Source organism: Podarcis erhardii (assembly GCF_964252035.2).
Source record: "Podarcis erhardii genome assembly, chromosome: 2".
NCBI classification, from domain to species: Eukaryota; Metazoa; Chordata; class Lepidosauria; order Squamata; family Lacertidae; genus Podarcis; species Podarcis erhardii.
Genome location: NC_138498.1, coordinates 52,655,881 through 52,670,037, shown reverse-complemented (window position 1 = coordinate 52,670,037; position 14,157 = coordinate 52,655,881).

Sequence of the window (14,157 nt, the reverse complement as noted above, 5' to 3'; positions counted from 1 at the left end):
GCTCTCCAACTGATTTTGAATGTATAGGAGGGCTCAGGCAGTTCTTAAGTTTATTTGGACCTAGGCTGTTTAGTGTCTTTGCACTTGGGGCAAAGATAAGCTCATCATGCTGCTAATATGCCCATTCAATTTAAAAATGCTTCCAAAGTAGACTCAGGCTCCTTACAAACTTTGATGTCTTACCTGAGTTATTTAATGTCTTTCAGATGTAAGCTTATTGGGAAGAGTGTGGATACTGAGGTACACTATCAGTTAGGAAAGAAAGTGTTTCTGTGCAGTGGGATAGAAGAGCACCAAATAATGTATAGATCATCATATATCGTGAGTATGTATGTAGGCATGTATAGTATTGTGTACAGTGGTACCTCAGATTACATATGCTTCAGAAGAAGAAGAAGAAGAAGAGTTTGGATTTGATATCCCACTTTATCACTACCCAAAGGAGTCTCAAAGCGGCTAACATTCTCCTTTCCCTTCCTCCCCCACAACAAACACTCTGTGAGTTGAGTGAGGCTGAGAGACTTCAGAGAAGTGTGACTGGCCCAAGGTCACCCAGCAGCTGCATGTGGAGGAGTGGAGACGCGAACCCGGTTCCCCAGATTATGAGTCTATCACTCCTAACCACTACACCACACTGGCTCTCAGGTTACATAAGCTTCAGGTTACAGACTCCACTAACCCAGAAATAGTGCTTCAGGTTAAGAACTTTGCTTCAGGATGAGAACAGAAATCATGCTCCGGTGGCGCGGTGGCAGCAGGAGGCCCCATTAGCTAAAGTGGTGCTTCAGGTTAAGAACAGTTTCAGGTTAAGAATAGACCTCCAGAACAAATTAAGTACTTAACCCGAGGTACCACTGTATTTGCAGACATTAGGAAGTAATGATTGGCAACAGATTCCAGTCCCTGAATACTGTGAATGCCACATATGCAATGCAGCAAAATAAATGTGCAAATGAATCGCCACATGTGATCATGACATCATAAGGCAGAGGGCCTTCTCACTAGTGGCACCCTCCCTGTGGAACGCCCTCCCTTCACATGTCAAGGAAATAAACAACTATCTGACTTTTATAAGATATCTGAAGGCAGCCCTGTTTAGGGACGTTTTTAAGGACTGATGTTTTTATTATGTTTTTAGATATGTTGTAAGCCGCCCAGAGTGGCTGGAGAAACCCAGCCAGATGGGAGGGGTGTAAATATTATTATTATTATTATTATTATTATTATTATTATTATTATTATTATTATTTTGTTATACATATAATATTCTCATCCCACCCACACCCCACAAAATCAGTCTTGGCTGCACCAGACTCCCAAAGGGAGGTCAATTGTGTGATAATCTTACATCAGTATGATATAAAATTGCATCATACTGCAGAGGTGCAGTGATATGACATATTTTCTATGTCATTACATAAAGCAGATGGAGTGTGCAAACCATGATTCTCAGTGCAATTTTGTTCTCAGTGCCTGCTGATGACCTTGTGCCCTCTGCACCACTTCCTGAATACCTCAGAGAAACTTCCAAAATATCTCTTGCTGTAAATCAGAGTTGAATGTCAACATATTGCTGTTGAGTTTCACATGTGCAATCACACACACAAGTATGTAAGTCTACCGGAATCATAACCCAATAAAAACTGTCTGAAACTAAACTGGTCTGGCAGAGTATGGTTATGGGTTTGTGGGGGGCCAGATTCCCCTAAATTGCTGGGTGCCACACCCTCCCCATAATTCCTGGATTTAGCAAAAGTTAGAATTAATCCAGGTTTGATTAAACTTTGCCAACCACAGAAACCCCCAGGATTTAGTTATACTAAGAAGCCAAGCCAGCTCCAGAAAGCCAGCTGGATGGGCCATTAGCAGGGGACAAAAGCCAGTGATGGCCCATCAATGAAATCAATGGACCACCCTGAGACCTGCGGGTATAGAGTGGTATATAAATTTAATTAATAGTAATCATCATCATCGGGTAAGACTGCCAGGCAAGGGGGGAGTGGGGTACCTTTTTTTGCTGGGTGCTGGTGGACAGAGGCAAAGGCCAGGTTTAGGGTTTCAACTTGGAATGACATAGGCTGGGGGCATTGCTATTTTTCTGGGGGTACTCAAGGGTAGACAGTACTGGCACCTTTTTCCCCCCCTAGAAGGAAAGCACTGGTTAAAAATGTGGCATTTACTGTAACAATTTCACACTGAGTACTGGCACCTCTTTCTAGAAGAAAAGCTCTGGCTGTCAGGAGGCCATTGGGGTCGGTTAGCAGCAAGAAGGAGAAGGAGGAGCAGGACTTCTACCAGGCAGCTTCACATTTGTGGTTATTGTAAAGGGCAAGAATACTGAATTCTTTCCCATAAACAGCCTTTTACCCTGTATAAGGTACCAACAAATAACTTTGAGGGTCAAAGTTTGTGAGACTGAAATTGGTACCTTCTTCTGCTACAAGACAAGTGTCTCATTTGCATATACACCGCACATTTAAAACACATTTCAAGCCCATTTCCCCACCAAGGAATCCTGGGAACTGTAGTTTGGTAAGGGTGCTGGGAACTATAGCTCTGTGAGGGGTAAATTACATTTCCCAAAATTACTTGAGGGGTGTGTGTGCTTTAAATGTGTTGTGTGTACACAGCCTTAGTTGACTTCAAGGTGATTAAAAGCACAGATAAGCTATTATTATAGACTCTATGGGCCTCAGCTTGCTGACGAGTGACTTTGTGTCACGTAACGCATGAGTGGCGAAGGGAAGAAAAGTTCAAAGTTAAATGCAAATTGTTTTGTTCAGATAAGAGCTGCCTGGCTCTCTTTGTTCTGAGTAGAACAAACAAAAGCTGGTATTTGTTCTGTATGATCCAAAGTCTACTCATACTACCAGTTTCAAATTCAGCTCCATTGTCCAGTCACCTGAGATCGTCTTATTTCAAATGACTAGCACAAAAGAGAAGGAACCTTTTGATCAAGCTGTGGTTGGGTAACAAATGTGTACACAGCAAAACGTTGGCATGATGCACCTATGAGGCACGCTAGGCATGATGGGAGAGTTCTGTGGGCCGGCCCCACCATGAGGCGAACTGAGACATTTTTCTCAGGTGGAAGAATGGGAGGGATGGCAAAAAGCCTGCACGCCCATCACTGCTGCCACCTGCCTCCTGTCACCCACCTACCCATTCCTTGGCCTCCCACCCCCTGCGAAGTAGAAAGCTGGGTGTGCTTCCTGGGCACGGCGGAGGAAAAGCCCCTGGCCTAATGCCATTTCACCACGACCACAGAAAAGCTGTTTGCAGTTTTAATAGCATGTTGTCAAACTTTAAAGAGCATTTGCTGCCACAGGAAAGCAGCTGCTCCTGTCAAGCTCTGTCAAGCCTTCTCACCCAGTTAAGCCCATGCCTCACTCAGATGAAGGAAGCTGCAACCCAACACAGGCTCCTTCCTCAGAACAAAGGATTGTGGGGTAAGATGGCCACAGAAAGCCTACAGCAGTGCCCATGCTGCTGCTTTGCTGTGGCAACAAGAACTGTCTAAAGTCCAACAGTTTGCTGTTAAACTTTAAACAATATTTGCCAGTGCAGCAAAGCAGCTGGCAAACACCTTTCCAAAACCCTCTGCCCTGGAAGAAAGGCTGCTATGTCTCAATGTAGGGTACTTTCTCAGGCTGGCACTGCCATCACCCTGCCAGAATGGTAAAAACTATACTTAACAGCTTATTTAATAGGTTTTGCTGCAATAGCAAAGCAGAAGTGGTGTGGGCACCTCTGAAGATCTGAGGCCGCCTTGGCTTATCACATTGCCTCACACTCTTTCTTCTAAGGAAGGATGCTGTGGTGGGGACAGTGGGCGGGGAGAGCAGAAAGCGGCAGGTGCACCATGTGCGGGAGAGGAGGAAGCAGAAGTGGAAGAGGAGGAGGAGGAGGAGGGGAAGTGGGTAGCTGGTGATTTGGACTCCCAGTGACTTTTTTATTTTACAAGACACAGCCGGCGAGTCCTGAAAATCCCCCTCCTCCACAAAATGTCTATTTGGCCCAACTGCAAAAAGGCCCTAGCTCACTATGTTGTGACTTATACCACAGTCCTGAACACTGAACTTTAATGGCAACTCCCTTGCTTTCAGTGGAGCATACGTATTTGCACTTAATGCATTTAGAACTCAAATGCCAGGCACATTTGAAAAGAGGGAAAGGGGAGGGGTAATCCCTAAATCATCCTGTGTGTTTCTTGCCATCTGCTGTTTTCTGATATATATTATCCTCCCTCCCCACCCCAATTTATTTTGGCAGATCAAATATGATGTCTTTTCTTTGGAAGAAACCATACAATAAAAACAACTAAAATAGATTTAAAAGAAATACAAAACACACATACACAAAAATAAAGTTAGGAGTGAAAACAGATACAAATAATACAAATAAACACCCAGTGCGGAGACATACAAAAACCTCAGACCCCATGTAGTTGGAAAATCTTATCATCTTCAGTTGTTTCCAGAAAGTACAATCCGCAACTATTGTATCACATCTGAGATGCTGTTTGCATGCAGCTTATTCCCCACTTAAAAAAAGAAAAGAAATAGGATTATTATTTGTTTTTTATTATTTACCGCATGTTTGAAGAATATATCCAAACTACAGCTGTCATGAGTGTCAGTGATGGAATTAATAAAGTGCATTATTAAATATAAAATAAACTGGTGTTATTTTTGTTTTAAAAATACAGCTTTTGTAGTCTCTGAGTATATGTATTTTCATGATGATTATTCAAGGGAAACAAGGACTGAGCCTAGAAAGGGAAATACAGGCAAGCAAGAGGTGATTTCACATTCCTTCCCATCACAAAACTGTGCTGCAAAGTTCTCTCTGCAAGAAACTGTAATGCAGGCATTTGGGCATTCACATGACAATCTATCTCCTGCTCAAGTCTTGCAACTCTAGTGTACAAGCAATGCTGCTCATTTCCTTGCCTTGATGTTCCATAGGCCTAATTAGTAGAGCAGGGCTGGTGGAAAGTCCTCTGTAAATTCCTCCGCTTTGCTATCTCAGCTGTTATGCAAGCCCTAAGGTGAGCTCATGGAGAATACTGCAATATGCTATGTGGAAAGGAAGGGAGAGAAAATACTTCCTCCCAGGCAGCTGCTGCAAGTCACAATCATTTTTTAAGGAGAAAGTATCTCACATTCCTGAGGCTCTTGAAAGACAGTAAGGAATGCAGAGAAGCAAATGTACTTTGTGTACTGAAGTAGTTGCATTGCAAGAGCAACTTCCCCCAGCGCAATGACTAAGAGCAGATTATAGGACGCAATTTGCATGTTTCTCCAACTCTTTCACAAGGGGTTGTACATTTGGTTCTTGTACTTGCACCCACCAGGAAAGGTTGTCTGTTAACAGAACTATGTACATCTAGGCATATTGAAGGGGAGGTGATTTATGTGGTTTCACAGAGGAAAGCATCTTTGGGTGGGTGGGGGTTTTTATTCTGATTTACTGCTCATTGGAGAAGCACACAGCACCTGAAATTTAGGTTAGCACTACTAGAGTGGATGGTAAAGGTAAAGGGCCCCTGGATGTTAAGTCCAGTCAAAGGCGACTACTGTATGGGGTTGTCATCTTGCTTTCAGGCCGAGGGAGCCGGCGTTTGTCCACAGACAACTTTCCAGATCATGTGGTCAGCATGACTAAACCGCTTCTGGCGCAATGGAACACCATGACAGAAACCAGATCGCACGGAAACACCGTTTACCTTTCTGCCATAGCAGTACCTATTTCTCTTCATGCACTGGTGTGCTTTCGAACTGCTAGGTTGGCAGGAGCTGGGACAGAGCAATGGGAGCTCACGCCGTCATGGGGATTTGAACTGCCAACCTTTTGATCAGCAAGCCCAAGAGGCTCAGTGGTTTAGACCACAGCGCCACCCGCGTCCCTGGAGTGGATGCAAGTACTCTGTTACAACAAATCCACTTCTTTTTAAAAAAATGACTTTTCCAGCTAGGAAAGTGATGGGGAAAGTTATTGAAAAGTGTAGGGTGAATGGATAATTAATGTGAAGACATATAAATCATTGTAAAGCACGTCAAAAACTTTTTTTAAACACTCAAGTGGTGTATAATTGCATGAACTAAATAAATAATAAAAGCTGCGTAAGCAAATTGGAATAAATGTTCATTGTTGTCTAACATCCCTGCAAGCAAACCCCAATGAATGCTTGAAAAGGGTCAGACATACCATAGTTTAATCTCCATGTAAACTTTGTGCAAATTAGGATGAATGCTCAATGAACAGGTATATCTGTAGAGGAACTGACATACACAGTCTCCAGTGCAAAAATATGAGATCCAGAATACACACAATGCTAACACTTGCCCTTTATTGCTACTGGATCTTAAATACAGTCACTATTTGGGAAGCAGAAGGAAATTGGTATACTGTATGGATTTTGATGATGATCTAGATTGTGACTGTTTATAGTGTTGTGAGTTTGGGGGATTCAATTGTTGAAGTAGCCAGGCCAGCTTCCTGGTGATTTAATGGGCTCAAGCATGGTTGTACTGTATAACAAATGCAGTGGCTTTGTGCCAGAGGGCAAATGGGTGGGCTCCCCTCCCTTACCTGGTTCGTAGTAGGAAGGACAATGGCCTGAGAGGTGTGTTTGAGGTGGGCTAGAAACAGGAAGAAGCCAGAGAGACAGAGCCATACATGATTTCTGCAGGAATCCAAGGTTGTGACTATAGAAGCAAGATCTTCTGGGACATTAATGCTGTGAGCCCCTCCATTGTAGGCTCAGGTTGTATATATGTGCAAATAAACCATATATTGTAAAGACAGCACAATCTCTGCTGCCCCTTATTCCAAGGAAACTGAACCCTGGGTAGGTGCCTGAAATCCCTGGAATCGCTTGCCACTCTGAGATTGGGGTGGTGTGCAACAATATTTTGAGTAAAAAACATAAAGTGAAAATAATAACTGGGCTTAAAACTGAACTGGCTTGAAATGGGATATTTTCCCACTTCAATTCACGACATTTCACAAATGTCCACAAAGATATCCTGAAAATAAGAAATAGAGCCAAATATCCACAAGGGAAAGCTGTCATTTATTATCATCATCACCCCTTATTTCTTCCAAATTGCTTGTGTTCAGAAAAAAACTGACTTTAAAATGAAATCTTTATGTTAGCACAACATTAAATAGACCAGCTCTATAATATGAAATAACACGGAGGAAATCCCATGCTCTTCTGTGTTTAATAGCAACACAAGGTGTGAAAATGAAGAGGTGACCTTTGATTCCATTCACCTGGTAATGTTTGCAGTGTGAAAGGCATAGCTACAGAGTATAGCTGAAAAGCTGGCAACTCTGTTAGAGCATTGAAAGGAAATGATGGGACGAAGTGACAATTTGAACCATGAAGGTGAAGGATTGTCACTGAACACTTTGCCACATGTGGTAGGTTTTGGCCCTGCTTCCCTGGCTTGTGGTCAATTTTACATCACCAAAAAAGAAGATAAAAGTGGGTAGACATGTGCATAAATTTTGCATAATTTATGTGTAAACATTATTTTTTATGTATAGACACAAATTTAGAAAAAAATACTATACTATAAAAAGAAATAAAATGCATCTCACCAAAGTGGAGAATATACCAAGTTATGACTCATGCGCCCGCTCAGTCTGCTGACCAGATGCTGCTAACTGCTCATTCCTTATCCTTAAACCAGACTTGGACTGAACATCCTTCAAGTACAGGCCACTGTCCTGTGACGGCCCTTGAAAACAGAGGACTGTGTTTTGCAAAATCAGACAAATAGGCACCCTAGGCTGTGCTTTCCTCACCTTGAACACAGAAAGGGCTTTTGGGTGTTTACAGGTTTCAGCCAAAGTAGCTCTGCTCTGCACTTTCCTTCACTTCAGGCATCACGTTTCCTGCTTATAATTTTGCCTTAAACATGGAACAGAGCCTCAATTGATGGTCATGGGTGGCAGCCTGAGCAATGCAAGGCCTGAGGAGGAAATGAAAATATTTTTCTCCAGACTGAGATTTCTCAGAGGGATGAGATTTCCCCACTCCTCAATAATTCTGCTTTTCATGTCAGTGATGTCATCCCCAAATATATTGCCATGTGGGCTGCAGACTCATTTTAATTATTTCCTACCAGAAATTAGAACCTCCCTGAAAATTATGTACACTGCAGAGGCTGTAGCGGATGGGTGAGAAGTTTCAAGGTCAGGGGTTGGAGCTGTAACCAGGGATTTCAGCTCCATCCCTCAATCTGGAAGCCTCATATCCTTCTGCGTAGGCCTGTTGCGGCCTGCTGTTGGAACTCCCCTTGCAGAAAAGGTCAAAAAGTGGAAGAAAATAAAACTAACCAACGTTGTTTCCTTTCGTCATGGGAGGGTGACCTATTAGATAATTTTTAACACATTTAAAGTGTTCAGTCCCATTAGGGATGAAAAGAATGAATGCCAACATTAATTTGGTTACATACTCCTGTGCCCCTGTAAAAATAAATCAAAGGTCAGCCTGCAAATACTCTTATGAATAATCTCTGAGGGCTGAGAGGCTAAAACAGAAAAGTGCGTTAGCTGAGCTATCATTCTCCTTACTTAGCAGAATGCTGGATATAAACTGTACACACAACAAACATCTCGGGCTAGGCAACCGCTTTGTAAGTGGCTATCATTAGACATAGAAGGAGAGGCCCATTCCCAGTACCAGGGTGAGGGTGGGGAAAGGGCTGGCAAGAACAGAGGTGCTTTAAAGGTGGAGAGTGAGGTGCACCTTCCTGATACACCTTGACCAGGCAATTGTTAGGACGCTATCGTGATTGGCATTCCCTTTTTTGATGCTAGGATATACTGACCTATTGGGAAATGGGGAGAGGTTTCCCTTGGAAATTTTTAAAGGTAAAGGTACCCCTGCCCGTACGGGCCAGTCGTGTCCGACTCTAGGGTTGTGCGCCCATCTCACTTAAGAGGCTGGGGGCCAGCGCTGTCCGGAGACACTTCCGGGTCACGTGGCCAGCGTGACGAAGCTGCTCTGGCGAGCCAGCACCAGCGCAGCACACGGAAACGCCGTTACCTTCCTGCTATAAAGCGGTACCTATTTATCTACTTGCACTTAGGGGTGCTTTCAAACTGCTAGGTGGGCAGGAGCTGGGACTGAAAGACGGGAGCTCACGCCGCCGCAGGGATTCGAACCACCGACCATGTGATCGGCAAGTCCTAGGCACTGTGGTTTTACCCACAGCGCTACCCGCGTCCCGTTTGGAAATTTTTACTTGAATGCTAAATAAAAGTATCATCATTATCATTATCATCATTATTATCCTGATCTTCACCCTAAGGTCCCAGAGTGTGTTACAACAGTTTAAACACAATGTTAAAGGTGCCAAAACTCACCCTAGAGCTGAAGTTTTCTGGAGTTGCCTGCCATCCTGCAAATTTTTAAGAACACACAGACCTGTCTACAGAGCTACTTCCCATTTGATGATTAATATTTACTTCCAGCTCTATTTTAAATAATCTTCTGGCATGAAATAAGCCTCCTGTATAAGGCAGCCATGCAACGGATGTCTTCCTGGTTTTGTAGGTGTCTCTGGGGCATCATCCACTTACTTGCAGTCTTTTTGGCCAGTTTTTGAGGTCATAGCTCATGATCCAATACAATCATACAGACATGGAATGAAAGTTTCATTTCACATATTCTTGTACAGCTATGTACAGCTATGCTATCAATTACAACAACATCCTGAAATTACGAGGAAGAGAAGGGCTCTTCCCACCATGTTGTGGTCCTGATGATGTGTAGGCTGAAATCCAGACAATTTTCTAGACATGCTAAACAAATGGCATTTAGAAGTTAGAAAATGCTGTTAAGCAGATCTTTTTTAAAAAAAAGAAGAAGCAAAACAAAAAACTTGTCCAGTTCTTTTTAAAAATACAGCTGAAATATTTTTAGCTTTGGTGGTCTTCAGACCACAAATAGGAACCTTATGCATTTTGGGAAGGGCGGACATTCTTGGTAAATGACATTACTGCAGTGTGTTCCAGCAGTTTTTTCTTGAGAAGTGTGTCTCTTCCCCCCTTCTCAGCCTTTCTTACCCACATCTGCATCAGTAATATCTTTTTGTCAGAAATATTTCTATTCTTTCATTTCCCATAATGAAAGACTGCAAATGTTTTTGATTAGCTTAATATGGAAGCTCTACATTCCACAGCTGTCAAATTAAGCCGGCCAAGTTTCCTGAAGAGAATTGGGCCCACTAATTCCAGTGAAATACACATGGCATCTCAATCCTAAACATTTGTATTCCACCTTTCTCCTCTACATTCTCTTGCTTTTACCTGTTTTTTATTAGTTGCTGGTGTAGCAACTAAAAAATTACCGTATTTTTCGCCCTATAGGACGCACTTTTTCCCCTCCAAAAATGAAAGGGAAATGTGTGTGCGTCCTATGAGGCGAATGCAGGCTTTCACTGAAGCCTGGAGAGTGAGAGGGGTCGGTGTGACTTCGCGCAGCTCTCTCACGGCTTGTGGAGAGCTGCCTGTTCTGTAGGCTGGGGTCGGGGGAAGCTCGGGCTTCCCCCACCCCAGCCCCACACCTGGGGGGGGGGATTTTTTTTCTTTATTTCCCCCAAAAAACTAGGTGCGCCCTATGGGTTGGTGCGCCCTATGGGCCGAAAAATACGGTACCTCATCAATCAGAAACATGCTCACCTTTACTGGTGCACAGGGTTTACTATATTATAGGGTATTTTTGTATTGACAGCTATTGTGATTGTTACTGGCAGGTCTAGCTCCAGGGTTTTTTGGGGGGGGGGAAGGTGCTGAGCAAATTGCCTGTGGTGAGTAGGCCATGGTGCTGATTGGGGGTCATCCAACAAGCCCAGCGTCAGGCCACTTCCACTCTTTAGCTCAGAGTGGTGCAACACACAGTGGCGTAGCAAGGTCAGATGGTACCCAGTGCGAAAAATTTCTTGTCACCCCCCCACACACATTGAAATTATTAAAAGAAGCAAAAAGAAGATCCTTACAGACAGCCCAAGGGTCCTACAGTTCTCTCACCTCTTTCCCAAAGCCTAGTTTGCACTTTCCCAGCTTTGGATTGGAGGTGGGAGGGCTCTAGGATGTGGTTACCAGATGTCCCCGTTTCCCGGGGACAGTCCCCAGATTTACAAATCTGTCCCTGGACAAAATACGTCACTGGAATATCCCCGGATTTCATTTAATGTCCCCGGATTTATATTTTATGTTTTCTAGATTTATTAGTAGGGAATGAATGTTGTGTGATTGGTTCAACCGCACAAGACACATCATACGGGGACTTCTGGTGAGGCATAATGGTGGGCTCCATGGCAGTGAGCAGCTCCTGAAGCCAGCCAGTGCCTACTGCGCTACCAGGCTGCCTCTGGGCTGCTGAGACTGCCGCCACCACCACCAGTGCCAAGGGGGAACCGGGGACGCCCGGCACGTCAACTGGCGGAACCGCTGACACACACACACACACCATGACCCATATCGAGCCAGGAGTGAGAGCGCCCAGCCACCCAGCCGACTGCCCAGTGACACTCTGGAGCCAGGAAAACCCCAGAGCTGATGCAGGGAGAAGGAAGAGAGGAAAAGGAAGAGAGAGAAAGAGGAAGGAGAAAAAAGAGGGGAGCCCCGACCTTGCCGAGCTGCTGCCACCGCTGAGGAGGACATGTAGGAGAGCATTGAGAGGACAAGGACACGTGGCCAAGCCCAGGCCCGACCTGAGCCTACTCCACAGTGGCTAGCACTCCAAGAGAGCAGGCCAGGTCCCAGACGAAGACCATGCGACAAAAGAGACCACAGAAGAGAAGATATTAGTTCTTATTTTATTTCCCCTGATTCTTTGAAAAAAATATGGTAACCTTACTCAAGGACCCTGCCAGAGCCCTGCACCTTCCTGCCAAAGTCCAGCATCTTACTTTCCCAGCTTTGGGAAGGCAATGCAAGGGCTGGGAGGAGGTGTGTGTGTCAAATTTTGGCCTCATTCCCCACCCCCATGCAATAAGGCAGGTTCCATGTCAAAGTACTCTTGTATGAAAAGTTGGGCCACCCTGCTCTAGCTAGATAGGCTGCCATGGAAGTGAAGAGTAGCCAGGAGCTAGCTGGGAAATCTAATGATTGTGTAATGTCGATATAGCACACGAACTATCAAACTACGCCTGGCTGGTAGCTGTGTTTCAAGCATAGGTGTAAACAATGCAGAATATTGGAAATAATGAATTTTCTTTCCAACCAAACTCACAATGTTGGAGGAAAGAATGGATGTGGGGGAGCAATGGGTTGTTGTTTTTTTAAGTCAACAAATATCAGCAGGAGGATAGAAGCAGCAAATATGACTCACCCACTTGGTCCCTCCAAGCAGAGTTAATAACTGGTAGGCTGGAAATGCAGCATAAACTGCTTGGACACAGCTGCTGTTCCTCTTGCGAGCTGGGAAGAGCAAGAAAACTTCCACCCATTTATGACCCTCCCTGATTCATTCTTTAGTCAGACTTCTCCTTTCTTTTACCCTTTTCTCCGCAATCATGGGATAGAAGGGTCCTGATCCAGAGAAATGTAATCATGCTATGATGTGTTAGTAACAGCTAACCTCAACGCCTTTTAATTTCCATGGGATGAACAAACTTTTCTATGGTTTGAGACCAAGAAATACACCTAGATCTGGTTTACCCAATCAAGTTTCTGGGCTGTAATTTCAGAGGCCAATATTATGCTAGGAATATTATCCAGTAGAGAGATTCTCTGATTTTCAGAGCCTCTTTTCTCTATTCTTAAAGCAGTTACTGAACAAAGGGAAAACTGGTTTTTAGCTGCTTAACCTGTGGTATTAATCATAATACAGTTAATTATGCATTACTTATTTTTAAAGATGAATTTTTCCGATGAAAATGAATATTCTATATTTTCAATATATTTATTATTATTTATTGGATTTAGATTTATTAGAAATGAACAAACACAGAAAGGTAACAACGTAAAGTATGCCTTCATACTTTAGGATGGTCACAGTAAAAAGGTAAAGGTAAAGGACCCCTGGATGACTAAATCCAGTCAAAGGCGACAGTGGGGTGTGACGCTCATCTCACTTTTCAGTCCAAGGGAGCCGGCATTTGTCCACAGACAGCTTTCCAGGTCATGTGGCCAGCATGACTAAACCGCTTCTGGCGCAACGGAACACCGTGATGGAAGCCAGAGAGCACAGAAACACCATTTACCTTCCTGCCACAGAAGTACCTATTTATCTACTTGCACTGGTGTGCTTTGGAACTACTACATTGGCAGGAGCGGGGACAGAGCAACAGGAGCTCACCCCATCACGGCCTGATCGTCAAGCCCAAGAGGCTCTGTGCTTTAGACCACAGCTCCACCCACGTCCCCAGTAAAGGTAAAGGTAAAGGGACCCCTGACCATTGTCCAGTTGCGGACGCCTCTGGGGTTGCAGCACTCATCTCGCTTATTGGCCGAGGGAGCCGGCATTTGTCCACAGACATCTTCCTCTTTGTGTGGCCAGCATGACTAAGCTGCTTCTGGCAAACCAGAGCAGCGCACGGAAACACCGTTTACCTTCCCGCCGGAGCGGTACCTATTTATCTACTTGCACTTTGATGTGCTTTCATCCCCAGTATGTTCTCATAAATAACAATTTAAATATAGAGATGTAGAAATCTCTTTATACTATAAACTGTAAGACTAAAATTATGTTCATTTTCCACACACCATATTATATTACTACACACTCCTTTGTTTCCATCTGGTACATGTGCTAATCAGTTTGTACATAATGTTTTAGAACGTGGTCACACCTTCCACCAGGTTCATTTCATAACAAGCAGCATTTTCTTAGCATGGGACTTTTTGGTGTTTGATGCTGGTAATGTGATTGTGATACTCTGATGATTCATACTAAGTTCAGAAAGCTCATGCAATTGGATAGAACAAAGCTTTTGTCTCGTAAACTGCTATCTTTTTTGCCCTTACTCGTCATTTCTAGACAAGGATGACTCATGCACCTCATTTATTTACAGTTTCAGAATCTACTCGGCCCTTTCGTAAATGTTCACTTCTTCCTCTTTATATGTGTGTATGTGTGTATTTTAAAAAATCAACCCAGTGGAAAAGAATTGTCACAAGGCCTGAGATAAG